The following is a 13,503-nucleotide window of genomic DNA, read 5'->3' as shown; positions in this document are numbered from 1 at the left end:
TTACTCCTACTGTTATTTGAGGTTCTCAAATTCTAAGCAAATTGAGACGTATACAGTTAATAATAAGACGGCAGTAAAAGTTTGAGATATTCTTAGTCCGACGGTTTACTGATCCTACTTTACTAACTGAACGATTAACATTCTCAAAACTACTGAGATGACCATTTTCGATTTTGGAGATACGTTTCCGGTGCCGGACTCGAGAGTTCTCATTTATTTCAATTTAAAATTTGTAGTTGTAGGCTAAGCTGTTGGAGTATTTATGTAGGAGATCGAATGTACCTAACATTGATGGATCAATGATAAGTCTTACTTATTTAAAAAAAAATATTTCATTTGGCTGATCTTTTAAGTTCAAATACTCGCACAAAAATCAGAATGTCATCTCTCGTCCTCTCTATCCCTCTATTTTTCTTTCTGTCTCACTCAGCTCTCTCTCTCTCTCTCTCTCTCTATTCGCTCTTTCCGCTCTCACTACTCACCCTTTGCTTTATCAGTGCACACACTTTCACTCTATTTCTCCCTTGTTCTCATTGCTAATTCAGCGCTCACCCCTTCTCTCTCTCTCTCATTTTTATTTGTCTCTCTCTCTCTCTGTCACTCGCTGGTCACACCGTATCTAACAAAAAAAAAAAAAAAAAAAAAACGGGTGTCGTCTGCTGAATTGAAAAACACATTGCCTGCTAAATAAAAAATTTTAGTTAAAAAAGGGAAAAGGCAAGTATACAAAAAGGTCAATACCAATTTTGATGTTGTAGCGACTATTGTTTTTTAATCCGTGTATACAAATCAGACTATTGTGACATATCACTGACCTTGCATCTAAATGCCCAGTCAGACGTCGTAGTGACTATTTCATTCATATCAATATTATCTTTAAACTATATGTCATTGTACTTTGTAGTAAGTGGCGAAACAAATGTATCCAAGAAGAAACCTGGGCACATGGCCGATAGGAGCCGACCAGGGAACACTAAAAAAAAAATTGCAAAATAAAATAAAAACAAAATTTAAAAAAAAAATAACTAAGGAGAAGTGCTCAGTACTTACAACTATATCTCTCAATAAATTAGAAATTATTTCCCTTAATCGATATCAAACAAAATAATCAATTATCAATAATTAATCGATTAATTAATTTATTAATGAATCGTGATTGGTTATTTACAATAATTAATTGTTTAAAATTTTAACCTGATCTGAGAATGGGTGTGGGAGAAATAATATGCACACTTATAGAAAGGGACCACCAAATCCTACATATTTAGAAGTATTTATGAATACTGAAGGATTACTTTCCCTTGACGGTATCAAACAAATTTACCAGTAATTAATTGACTGATTGGTTAATTAAAAATAAAAGAATCATGTCCCTGTCTACGCCAATGATTAATTGTGCAAAATTTCAACTTGTTACGAGAATGGGTGGAGAGAAATAACGTGTACAAACGTTTGACCAGACAGACAGACAGACAGACAGAATGAGTTGATTTCAGCTTTGTAAAAAAAAAAGCTATTAGATCTAGATGTATACAGCAAACCGGACGACTGACTCTTGTTCATATTTTTTTCTGTAAAGAGAGGTAGGGGGTGGGAAACTGTCGTATTTAGTGTAGTCGGGCCAACGGGGGCCATGCCATTTCTTCCAATTATGTTAAACTTCAGATCAAAGATTCTCTAGTAATAAGTGACACAATGAGTTTTAAGGACCTGGAAGCATTGCCCATAGCAGTTATAAATATTTATATCTTTAAAAAAAATATTCATAAAAAATAAACAGAGAATTTAGCATTGAATTGAAAAAAGAAACAAAAAAATCTTTAATCTACTTTTTAAATACAATTTCTAATCCCAGGCTTAAACCCATATTATCTGTCAACAAACCTGTTACGGTGCTTATGGCAATTAGTTACTAGGGAGGATAATACTTTTAAAAGATAACAATAAAGAATGAAAGTTACTGTGACCAGTTATCCTGGCGAAAAGTTGTTTCAAAAAATATATTAACGCTTGTAAAAAAATACTTATGTATATTAGCGTGTTGACAACTCAGGTTTCCCCCCCCCCTTTTCAACTTTATCTTTCCCAATGTTCCTATTTCCACATTTAAAGATCTGATACTCAAGTAAAAGACTAAGTCGTATAATCGTAGACAAGAAGAGCGTACTGTTGAATCACAACCGGATGTACTCTCTATGTAAATGAGGTGATAAAATACCTCGTCCAGAGACCCGATCTTGTGCCGTGTCCAGTTTGTATTTCCATGTAGATCTAGGCCAGCGCTAGTACCTGATGTTCCTGTTGAGCTAATTTCTGAATAATAGCATCGTTACGGAGGTTGACCAACCGCTGTTAGTAATGGATAGGACTTGTGTAGACAGTGTCTGTCTGTCTGTCTGTCTGTCTGTCTGTCTGTCTGTCTGTCTATCTATCTATCTATCTATCTATCTATCTATCCATCTATCCATCCATCCATCCATCCATCCATCCATCCATCCATCCATCCATCTATCTATCTATCTAGTTAGTCTGTCTGTCTATCTATCTAGTTAGTCTGTCTGTCTGTCTGTCATATATATTATTCAGTTCCGTTTTTACAAAGCTTATTTTTATTCCAACTATCTGTCTGATACAAATTGTATACACCTTATCTCTCCACTTCCCACTCTCAGATCAAATTAAAATTTCGCGAAATAATATTTTCCCCTAACGAAACACGAATCTGTCAAAGTATACAACACGAATCTGTCAAAGTATACAACACGAATCTGTCAAAGTATACGTCCCTATCCGTCCTGTTAGTTTTGAAAAAGAGATCACACTTTCATTACAATATTGCATGGCTGTCACAAATTATCATATCTGGGTAAGCATCCGCAGCATATGTAGCATCCTATATTTTTAAATATCTAGCGTTCCCAGTTTTAACTTAACCGTGGTCACTACAGTAACCAGTTCTTGCGAGAATCTGTTTTCACTCACTCGCTCACCAGTAAAATTGAATATGTGTCTGCAGTGGCGTAGTTAAGAATTTGCCATCATTTTGGAGCCCGGGCTGCTTGACCTCTTTGGATGCCCCTGCAATCTGCGTAATTTTTAATATTTAACGTAAAAAAACCCACTCATTTGAGGCCCCCCTCAAGTGAATACCCGGGGGAATTTTCCAATGCTCCCCCTCCACCCCCCACCCAAGCTACGCCTCTGTGTGTATTTGTATAACATGTATAGTATTCCCTCACGCATTCGCTGGTCACAGTTAGAAACCCGAGGATTTCGCTCTAACTAGCTTTGTTTTTTTAACCTGATTTGCTCAGATTTTTACAAAGCTTGTATCAACTCACTCTGTCTATCTGTTTATCTGTCAGTCAGTCTGATAAAACGTTTTTACACGTTACCTCTCCCTTCTCGGATCAAGTTAAAACTTTGCACAATTATTCATTGGCATAGACGAAACATAACCAATTAAAACAAGGTTACAAAAGACAGTTTGTGTGGAAACACAAACTCAAAATCGGCCCCCGAAGTGGTCCACCCAGGCAGGCTTCAATATTTTCAGAAATAACATCCGAATGAAATTATATCAAAGACAAATGAGAGATAAGAATGGAGAAAGAAGGTTAACAGATCTTGTGTAGTGCCCCAACGGTACAGCAGATCAAAGGATAGGTGAAAGTGAATGTAAAGTTAGATGTGAACCTGGCCTAACTAGTTCCCCTTTCAGACCTTGTGGTCTATAGGGCAGATGATGTAAAGTTCATCTGTTTTTGTGGCCTACGGTTAACGAGGGTGTCATGTATTCAGCACAACGACCAACCGCCGTTACTCTTCCCCAACTAATGTCAGGTACTCATTAGAGCTGAGTGGACTCAGAGGCGCCCAAATATTCCGAAGTTGAAAATCCCAGTCTTCACCAGGATTCGAACCCGGGACCCCCGGTTCGGAAGCCAAGTGCTTTACCGCTCAGCCACCGCGCCTCTACTGGCCTAACTGATGTCTTATAATTGATTTAATTGTTTTAAAAAGGCTCAATCAATCTCTTATTTGAATCCTCAATATCTAAAAATTAAACAAATATTCACAAAAATGATATTTACAAGATTACTATTCTTTTTAAATTAGGTCTAACTTGTAATGCATACTAATTAGCTTTTTCTCTTAAAAAAACTGCTTGCATAACTTATTTTAAAAATTAGATTTTTCGCTTTCAGAAAAAAAAAAGTAGCCGTTGCATCAGGACTTTGAATGGTCTAAAATATTGTTATGTCCGATTTTCAATATCTTTTCTAGTTTACGAGATCTAAACGGGACGGACGACAGACGGACAGACGGACAGACATTTCGCACAAAACTAATAGCGTCTTTTCCCCTTTCGGGGGCCGCTAAAAAACAACAACAGGTTAGTCGGATAATTTCTGGTTATTAATTATTTTGATTGATACCAACAAGGGAAGATAATCCTTCAGTTTTCACAGATAAGGTTAGATCTGTAGGATTTCGTCCTCTTAGACAATGGAACACATTATTTCTTAGACTTCACCCATTTTTAGATCAAGATTAAACTTTAAAAATTATGTATTGTAACTAATATAACATGAATCAAGAAAACAATCAACTACTTAATTAATTAATCGTAATTTTTTTGTTGTTTTCAATTGAATAATGGAAATAACTTCTACATTTTTAAAAGATATAATTGTAAGTGCGAAGTTCTTTCTCTTAGATAAGATTTATTTAACAAAAAAAGAATTATTTTTTTTACTTTAATTTGTTTTGTTTTTTTTTTGCTTTGTTAAATAAAAAAAAAATGTATCTATGTTGTTTAAATAGTTTAAATCTGTTTCACGATGTCTTATTGGCCTAAATCTAGTAAACTCTCTTGTTGTAGGGCGCCTACATATTCCAAAGTCACCGCCACTATTTAAGGAACTTTCATGTCAAGTTTCATTAAGATTTATCAACATTTTGTGATTTCTTTAAAGGACATGCTTACACATACGTGAAGTAGTAAAGTTTCCCTTTCAGACCTTGTGGTCTATAGGGCAGATGATTTAAAGGTCATCTTTTTCTGTGGCCATGCATACTTGCATACATACATACATACCTACTTACATACATACCTACTTACATACATACCTACTTACATACACACCTACATACATGCATGCATACATACAAAACATACATACATACATACATACATGCATAGAAATATACATACATACATACATACATACATACATACATACATACATACATACATACATATACACATGCACACACATATACATACATACATGCATACATTAGCACTGGGTCCAGATTTTGTTTATCTCGCTCCCCTTTCAATTTCCAATCAGTCAATATCTTTGTGTATTCACTATAGCGCGAGGTTAATGGTTGCCTTGACATATGTCGAAACATAACAACGAGTCAAGTCACCAGGACAAGTGGATATACCGAAACCCCCATCTGTCATGCCACTAGAGTAGCCTTCTTGTCAAGCTGACCACTCAAGCTTAAGTCCCGTGTAATCCTTCTTCTTGACAGGACATCAGACCGGACTTAGTACCAGATAAACTCTCTAGTTAGTCTACAATGGTCTCTAGGTGTGGGGAGTAGGACACAGAGATAAGCCAAGCTTATACCGTTACATAATCTAGTGGACGTGTGACTGAAGAACTGTTTTCAAAATGTATCATTACACTTGTACCACGGTCTAGATAGTGGACCTACTTTTTGACAAAGATTATATTAACTCTGTCTGTCTGGGTAAAAGGTGAGTGCACGTTATTTCTCTCACACCCAATGATCAAGCTAAAACTTCACACAATTATTTAATAACATTGACAAGACATGAATTAATACATTTTAAAAAGTTACCAATTATACTATTAATTACTGGTTATTCATTATTTTTATTAAATAGCAACAAGGGAAACTAATCCTTCATTATTTTGCTTGATGTCAAATAAGGGAAATAACTTGTACATTATTGGTAAATAGAATTTACGGCGGGGCTATTCCCCTTTATATAATCTTTGTTTGTTTCTAAAAAAAAAAAAAAGGATTTTTAATTAATTTGAATGTTACAACTCCTTCTATACATTTATTACATTTTATTCATTTTTAACCAACTCCTTCTAAAAAAAAAACAGTTATACTAATGTATCCATGCGTAGATGTTGATATTCGCATGGAGGTCTTAAATTACCGAAAGTTTATCCCACATTTTTTTTCCTTATAAGTCTTTTTTATTACTTCCGCCATATTGATATTATTCCGTGCTATAGAGGGAAGGGCTGAGACTATGTGGCTCAACATTGCTAGAAAGTGCACGGCATTGTTCATGTACCTTTTGAAAAACAAAGTTTATCAGCACTTTTTGTACACCGGATCAAACCAAAATGCCAGCAATGTATAGTTGTTGTTGTTTTTTTCCCGCCATAAAGGACAATTTCTTATTGAATAATTTTAATTATTTTAAATGAAACCTCAAATTGAGATTTCTCAAATTATATTACGTTGTCTAGGGTTCGCTTCCGGCTGGCGACAAATATAAAGTCATTCAGCTACTGGTGATGACAAGACATCTGATTACATCTTAAACCTATGCTATTATTGTATTTGATATAAATAAATTGTGTACTCAATAATGGTGTCTCTGACATGCTGAAAGTTGATACATCGATTTCGAGGTTTTGTTTTAGTAGATCCCATCCATGTTTAGTGGCATTTAGCCTATGGCGTAGCATCCCTGTTCAGCGTCTGTCTGTCTGTCTGTGTAGTAAAAAGTTTGTACATGTTATTTCTCCCACACCCAATCTTGGATCAAGCTGAAATTTTGCACTTTTACCTGACAACACAAGAATCAATTTTTAAAAATGTAACCAATTACTTAATTAACAATTGGTAATTAATTATTTTGTTTGGTTTCTTGAACAAGGGAAAGAAATCGTACTTGACAGATGTGGTACTATAAGTTGAATTAGTCCCATTGAGGACTCTTGAGCCCTGGGTGAACAATTTTTTTTAAGCATTTAATTAAAACGATCATGTAAACATTCACCGAGATACCCACTTCTTCCCTTTCACAACTGGTCCAGACAAGTTATGGATGATAGCACATTAGGAAAGCTAAAAGCTAAACAAAAACAATTGGTAAATATAATTCTAGTCGCACAGATTTATGGACAATGTCTATGGTCAATTGTGAGCACAATCACGTAACTGATACAATTTCACTTAATGTAAGCTTTTTTTTTTTTTTTAAATATTTTTTAAAACTGTTTTTCTTGTTTTTAATCATATACAGCTCATTTTATCATCAAGATTTTCCAACATTGTCACAGCAAGCAGGTTATGTCTTACTTTGCTTGTGACAGTTTCTTCCGATGAGCTGTGTTTTCTCAAAGCTGTGATTGATAAAAAAAATTTATATATATAAATATATATTTTGTAACCCGGACAACGGGTACCCTGATTCGCCACTGCAATTAGCCAGAACTAATAGAATTATATAGGTCACGGGATATAAAGTCTACAATCTGAACTAAAAGTCATAGCACGTGCCAATTTGCTTTAGACACAAAAATTGGGCATTTAAATGGGCGGGATCCTCGAAATAGAATCACCCTTTGTGTCAGGATTTTGTGATTTTACCATCACAAAAGAGATACAAGACACCGATAGCAAAGACAAACAGACACAAACACTCTTTTGTTCCCCTGGCAATCAAATCATTAAATAAGAACAATCTGATATAAACTTTGTCACATGTAAATTATGAGTGAGTCTGGTGTGATTGTACACTTTGGTTTCTTATAGTTATAATGTTTTTTGTTTGGTGTAATGCACAAATTGTAAGACAAATTTCCGTACGGACAATAAAGATTATTATTATTATTTTTATAATTATTATAGCAAAAGTATATATACCTTATCATTTGAGATGTCAGCGACAGGAGTAGAGGATGAGAGCAAGAGTGCGCACTTTGGGTAGGAAGCCTTGTTTCAGCAAGTAACCCTATCTACCCTCGTCTCTCTCGCTCTCTCTCTCTCACACACACACACACACACACACCCTTTCTCTCATTGTCTCTCTCATACATAGCCCTTACGTTCTCTCTCCTTTCTCTCTAATTACTCTGTTGATACAGACAATTGTTTTAAAATGAAGGACATAAAGGGCATTGGAATGATTTCATTAATATTCTCTCAGAATTAGATTCGTTAGCTAATATGATTGTTTTGTCCTATTGATGCTAAAGGAATGCCGCCAACATTTAAAATATGTTAAAAAAAAATCATTTTAAAACGTAAAAGAAAGCTTAGAAACATTTAAAACAAAAATAAAATGGAACCAATTCAGCAAATTATTTAGAGACTGACTGTAGAACTTGAAAACAGTTGAAAACAAAAAATTCTGGCATTATGTTACATCTTGCCAGTTTGGATTAAAAAAAAAAAGCTAAGCCTAATCGGCTTACAGCGGCTACCGTGTCAAAAATTTATGTGCATTCAGTCTACAGAGTATTGGGCGCTTTGGTTATTGAATGCCCCGTTGGTGGAAACGTGTAGGGGATCGATAATTGATGTTAATCACTCAGATCGGACAAACTACAGCGTGCAGATACACACACGCACACACACGCTTGAACTAAAACACAGACACACAAACGCACATAAAAACAGATTTTTGTTTGATGGAATCCCTGGGGCCTTCCTAACGAACGATGAATCGCTCTAAGCCCACTCATGTCTCTCCAACAATGCCTGGCACCTTCCACGTTCTCTCTCGGCTCCTCTCAATTCGTCTGCACTTATACAAAAACAACAAAAAAAAAAAAAAATCTCTCGTCTCGTCTGTATAGATAAACTGTCTCATTGATTCAGCATGATATCTATTGTTCTGAGGCTCGTGTTGCTGGATTTGGGGGCGGGGGGGGGGGGAGATGAAATGACGGCGTTAAGGTCTGAAAGAGAAATATGCACAAAGGTCAAGGTCAAAGCCTCAGAAACATGTGTCACTATTAATGCACGCTCTATGTTATATAAAGGCACGTAAAAAAAGGGGTCGCCCGAAAAAGCTAGCTGGACAATGTAAATGGATGGACTGGACTGTCTCTTGATATCCTGCTAAGAACAGGTGCTGACCGGGTAAAATGGAGGAAAAACTCCAACTGTCTCAGCAGCCCTACGACGAAAGTCAAGGGACAGAATGATGATGATGATGATGTTAGTTATATGGGCCCTCTATCAATATGTGCAAACCCTTTTGACTGGAGATTTGGGTTCAATACTTAAAGCTGTGAGGCAACAGCTGAGGGGTAGCTCTGTAGCTATATTCTTGAAACAAGATTTATGAATGAGATAGCCCAGAGAACATTGGTTGTAGAGTTATTTTAGGAAAAATATTGCCGCTGTCAGTTGTAATTGTATTTAGGTTCAAGAAGCATTGCCTTTGTTTGTATAACTCATCTAGGATTGATCTCGAGAAAACGATGTTTTGGAATAGTTTTAGATTTGGGTCTACATTTATCAAAGAAATGCTATACCAAAAAGACATGTGTTACTGCAATGGAAAATGGATTTCCTTGTTCCACAACAGCATAGCTCAGAATTACCATTATCTTTATATTAAATGACCGAATGTCCTTAGTTTCTAGATTGTAAATTGTGCCTGCGGCATCTTCCAGCTACCTCTAAACTACTTGTATACAAAAATGAAAAAAATGAGTTAATGTAACTATTACATGGTTTTAATTGTGACAAATGTAACATATCCGTGGATATTCAATCAATGAAGCCATTAGATATGTATTTGTCAGCATGTGTTCTTTTTAACTAAATAGCTTTACAATTGATTTTATTCCAGGCTTATACCAATTCTGTTTGTCTATCTCTCTGTATGGCAAAGTTGAATTAGTCCCCTTGAGGACTCTTGAGCATTGAGAGAACATTTTAATGCATTTACAAAACGACCAAGATACCCCCTTTTTCCCTTCCCCTTTTACAACTGGTCCAGACATGTAATAGGATTATAGCTTAAGCTCATTGAGAAAGCTAAAAGCTAAACAAAAACGATAGATAATAAACAATAAGAAAAAAAAAGAATACTTTTTAAAACCAAAACGTATCTAAAGGGAGATAACCGACAATCACTGCAATTTATATTATAATTACAGGGTTTAGCTCCTATTCTGTTATATTAAACAAAATAATCGATTAGTACTAAATGATTATCTTAATGGTTTAATTTCTTTCTTTTTTTTTTTTATTGATTTATGTCTTGTCATGTTCAATGAATAATTTTAATCCTGATACCAGAATAGGAAATGGGAGAAAAAAATATGTTCAAACATATAGACAGACAGACAGACAGACAGAGTAAGTTGAGATAAGGTTAGTAACAATATTTCTATCGCACAGATTTATATGTCTGTTAGGTCGATCATAATTGTAATTTCATGACTGATCCAAACTAATCGATACAACTACACATAATACAAGCTTTGATTTTTTTAAAAAGTATTTTTTATGTTTTTCATGTTTCATAAATATCACTTCTTGTAATCCCTGTACAACTTTCATAATGATTTCAAAGTTTGTTTCTTTACACCCTTTATAACAGATTTACTTATAAGGTACGGTTGACCTAGGGCAGTGGCATTAGTTACCTCGGAACCTTGGGGAGCGCTGTACGGGGTCCGGGATGGCCTTTAGCATGGCATGAAGAAGAAAAGGCATAATCACAACAGAATGTTCCGGTTATTTTTTTTTTTTCAATATGTTTAGAATCTGTATTGATTTTTGATTATACACTATATTATCATAAAGCTAGTCCATTTCGTCTTTTTTTTTACGAGTTTTTTTGTAGATAATTTGAAGTGGTTTGTATACTAGTCATGGTTCTTTCTGAAATATTGAAAAGGCGGTAGGGTCCACCTCCACACAGCAAAGGGAAATAAAAAATAAAAAGGCTTAAAAGAAAGCTTTATCTGTTTTTCGCGAATAGCGATGGTCATGCAGCGAACTGGCATGTGTATGATATTTCAGGCGAATCCGTTTAGCAGTTGATGAGATTTCTTGATTCATACAGAAAGAAAGAAAAGTTGTATTTATTTACTACATATATACTTAAGTAACAGTAGATGTGATGTCATATCATTGGAATAATGTCAGTCTAGGCCCGCACTCGTTCACAACAGCCTACGCATGGTGAGTTGTTAAGATATGAACTAAAAACAGTTATTTTAAGTTTACATAAGTTGTGTAATGTATGTATTGTGTTTTTAACTCTCTTACCTTAGGTTTCAAATCTGATCACAGTGAGCCACAGATTAACATCGATGAAGCTCTGAAATGGAATAATATTAACATTTTTTTAAACAAATCATGTTAAAAAATACATTCAGTAATTGTTTATTTTTTTTTATAACACTACTTCGGTATCGTAAGGTTGTTATTGCTGGAAGTACTAATGGGTATAAACAAGCTACTACTTATGAAATACTTCCAATGATAAGCGTCTCATAGAACTTATGACAACCAGTCCATCTCCCGGCCTTCACATGTGGCTTAGACATTGGGTCCTGCAGGACTGTTATCACTAAGGCGAGAAGGTGCAAAGGGGAGTCGCTAGCTTGTCAAACAGTTCCTGCACGTGAGAGAAGTTAGTTATGGTTGGCCACCCACCTAGGAGAAAGAAAACTCTAAATTCAAATCTCTGCTGCCATGATACTGTAACCAAACATAGGACAAAGGTCATCAACCAGATTCCTCCAGGCGTCTATGGCGAGTCTCTCCAACTTTCCTGACGTCGCGGTGCTATGTATTCCTGGGCCGTCATCTTTTGCTATTTCCTTGGAGGTTCCAGGTGAGAGAAGCGGGACGATTGTCGTTTCAGCGTTGCTGTTCTGGCGATAGGACATTCCAAAAAGATGGAGGACGAAGTATTTCTTCTTCTTCTAGCCACCTTTTTGATGCTAAGCTTTCAGCTCTTTTGCAGACTGTTCCAAGGAAAAATAGTGTGCTGTTTTCTCCAGTTGTTCAGCACTGCCGTACAGGGTGTTAATTATGTTGGGCTGGAGTAATAATAGGGTCTGCCTAAGGTGGATTAGGAAGGGACATTCAAAAAGGATATGGTTTACGGTTTCATTAGGGTGGGCGCAGTGTCTACAAAGGGGGAGTTGTGAGGGATTTATTTATTGAGATGGTAAGAAGAAGAAGTATTTTAAAGAGATGCATCAATAGTAGACATGAACGGTGGCAGTAAATGTAATTAATTAAATCATAGTGTACATCTATAAAGTATGTACATTATTACAGTGATTCCTAGTTCCAGAATAAAAACTTTGTAAATATTACCTTGGTTTTGAATTTATAGTTTACACTTGCAGCTGTCCGGCATCACAATATTGTTTAAGTGTTAAGTTGTTTAAAGTAGAGAACTATACGAAATCGAACATCAGAAACGCATTGTCTGATCAACATAATCTCATAACATCAAGTAAACAAAGTGTAACCTCAATCAAAACATATCGTCTCATCTGACACTCTAAACTAATTGTGTCTAATCTCTTGGAAGTTCCAGGGAAGATAACTATTGTTATCTATCTGAAAATAAAGAAGCCAGCTGGAATTTAGAGGATGGGGAAGAGCTTCATTCATTGTCCATGCATCATTTGTTGGGCACAAAGCAGACTTCCTGGTGTTACTTATTCATTAAATATTCAAAACTTTTTCTTGTTTTCTTGGTTTTAAAGTGAAATAATTTTTATTAAATTCGAATATTTTAGGTCTTTGTTTTTTTTTCTAAAATATAATATCTTGATTACAAAAGGTTGTCTGATTCAAAAATATTGACAGATCTTCTGGCGGATAAAACGGCCATCGCCACAACGGCCTCGCCAAAATGGCCATCGCCAAAACGTCAAGTACTTCCAGTTGAGAGATTGCCTGTGTAATGTTGAATGCAAGCTTCCGGTGCGACCTATCCAGCGTCTCAAGAGGATATCTTTTTTTCAATGGGCTACTGATTTGTTATTTTCACCAGTTTCTCATTATAGACTTTATAATATAGACTACATACTTTTAATATAAGTTTAAATTTAGAAACTTTTTCATGAATAGAAAACGAGTTAATAAATAGCTTTTTATCTTAACACCACTTAAGTATTTTTTAATTATCTTAGTATGGATCTAGACTGACTTCGCCAAGGACGCTTGCGAGATTTGCTTTATAAAATGATAGTGCTACTAAAAAAAAAAGACATAGGCCTACGTTATTATTACAAATAAGCGACGTGTTCGTTGTCTATATATACGTGTTAGTTAATCAGCACATTAATGAAATATAAGGTAGAAGAATGTATCGACGTCGAAGCTAATTAAAACCCGGGAATAAAAGATTATGAACTTAAACAGATTCATTATTCGAATTATATTGGCGAGTTATATTATCTGTTTTTGTGATGTGCGCTTATTCTGGTTATAACTTATTAA

At 35.3% G+C, this 13,503-nt stretch overlaps 1 protein-coding gene across 3 annotated transcripts in view; it reads right to left on the bottom strand.

The window, feature by feature from the left end:
• LOC106074412 (uncharacterized) overlaps positions 1-13,503 on the bottom strand; it is a 305,001-nt gene that overhangs the window by 101,968 nt on the left and 189,530 nt on the right. For all 3 annotated transcript variants that reach the window (XM_056009253.1, XM_056009254.1, XM_056009257.1), the window contains one exon: positions 11,305-11,356. The gene's annotated coding sequence lies outside the window, so the exon portion shown is untranslated. The remainder of the gene's footprint in view (positions 1-11,304; positions 11,357-13,503) is intronic.

Source organism: Biomphalaria glabrata, chromosome 13 (assembly GCF_947242115.1).
Source record: "Biomphalaria glabrata chromosome 13, xgBioGlab47.1, whole genome shotgun sequence".
Lineage (NCBI taxonomy): Eukaryota > Metazoa > Mollusca > Gastropoda > Planorbidae > Biomphalaria > Biomphalaria glabrata.
This window is presented reverse-complemented; position numbering and strand designations above follow the sequence as displayed.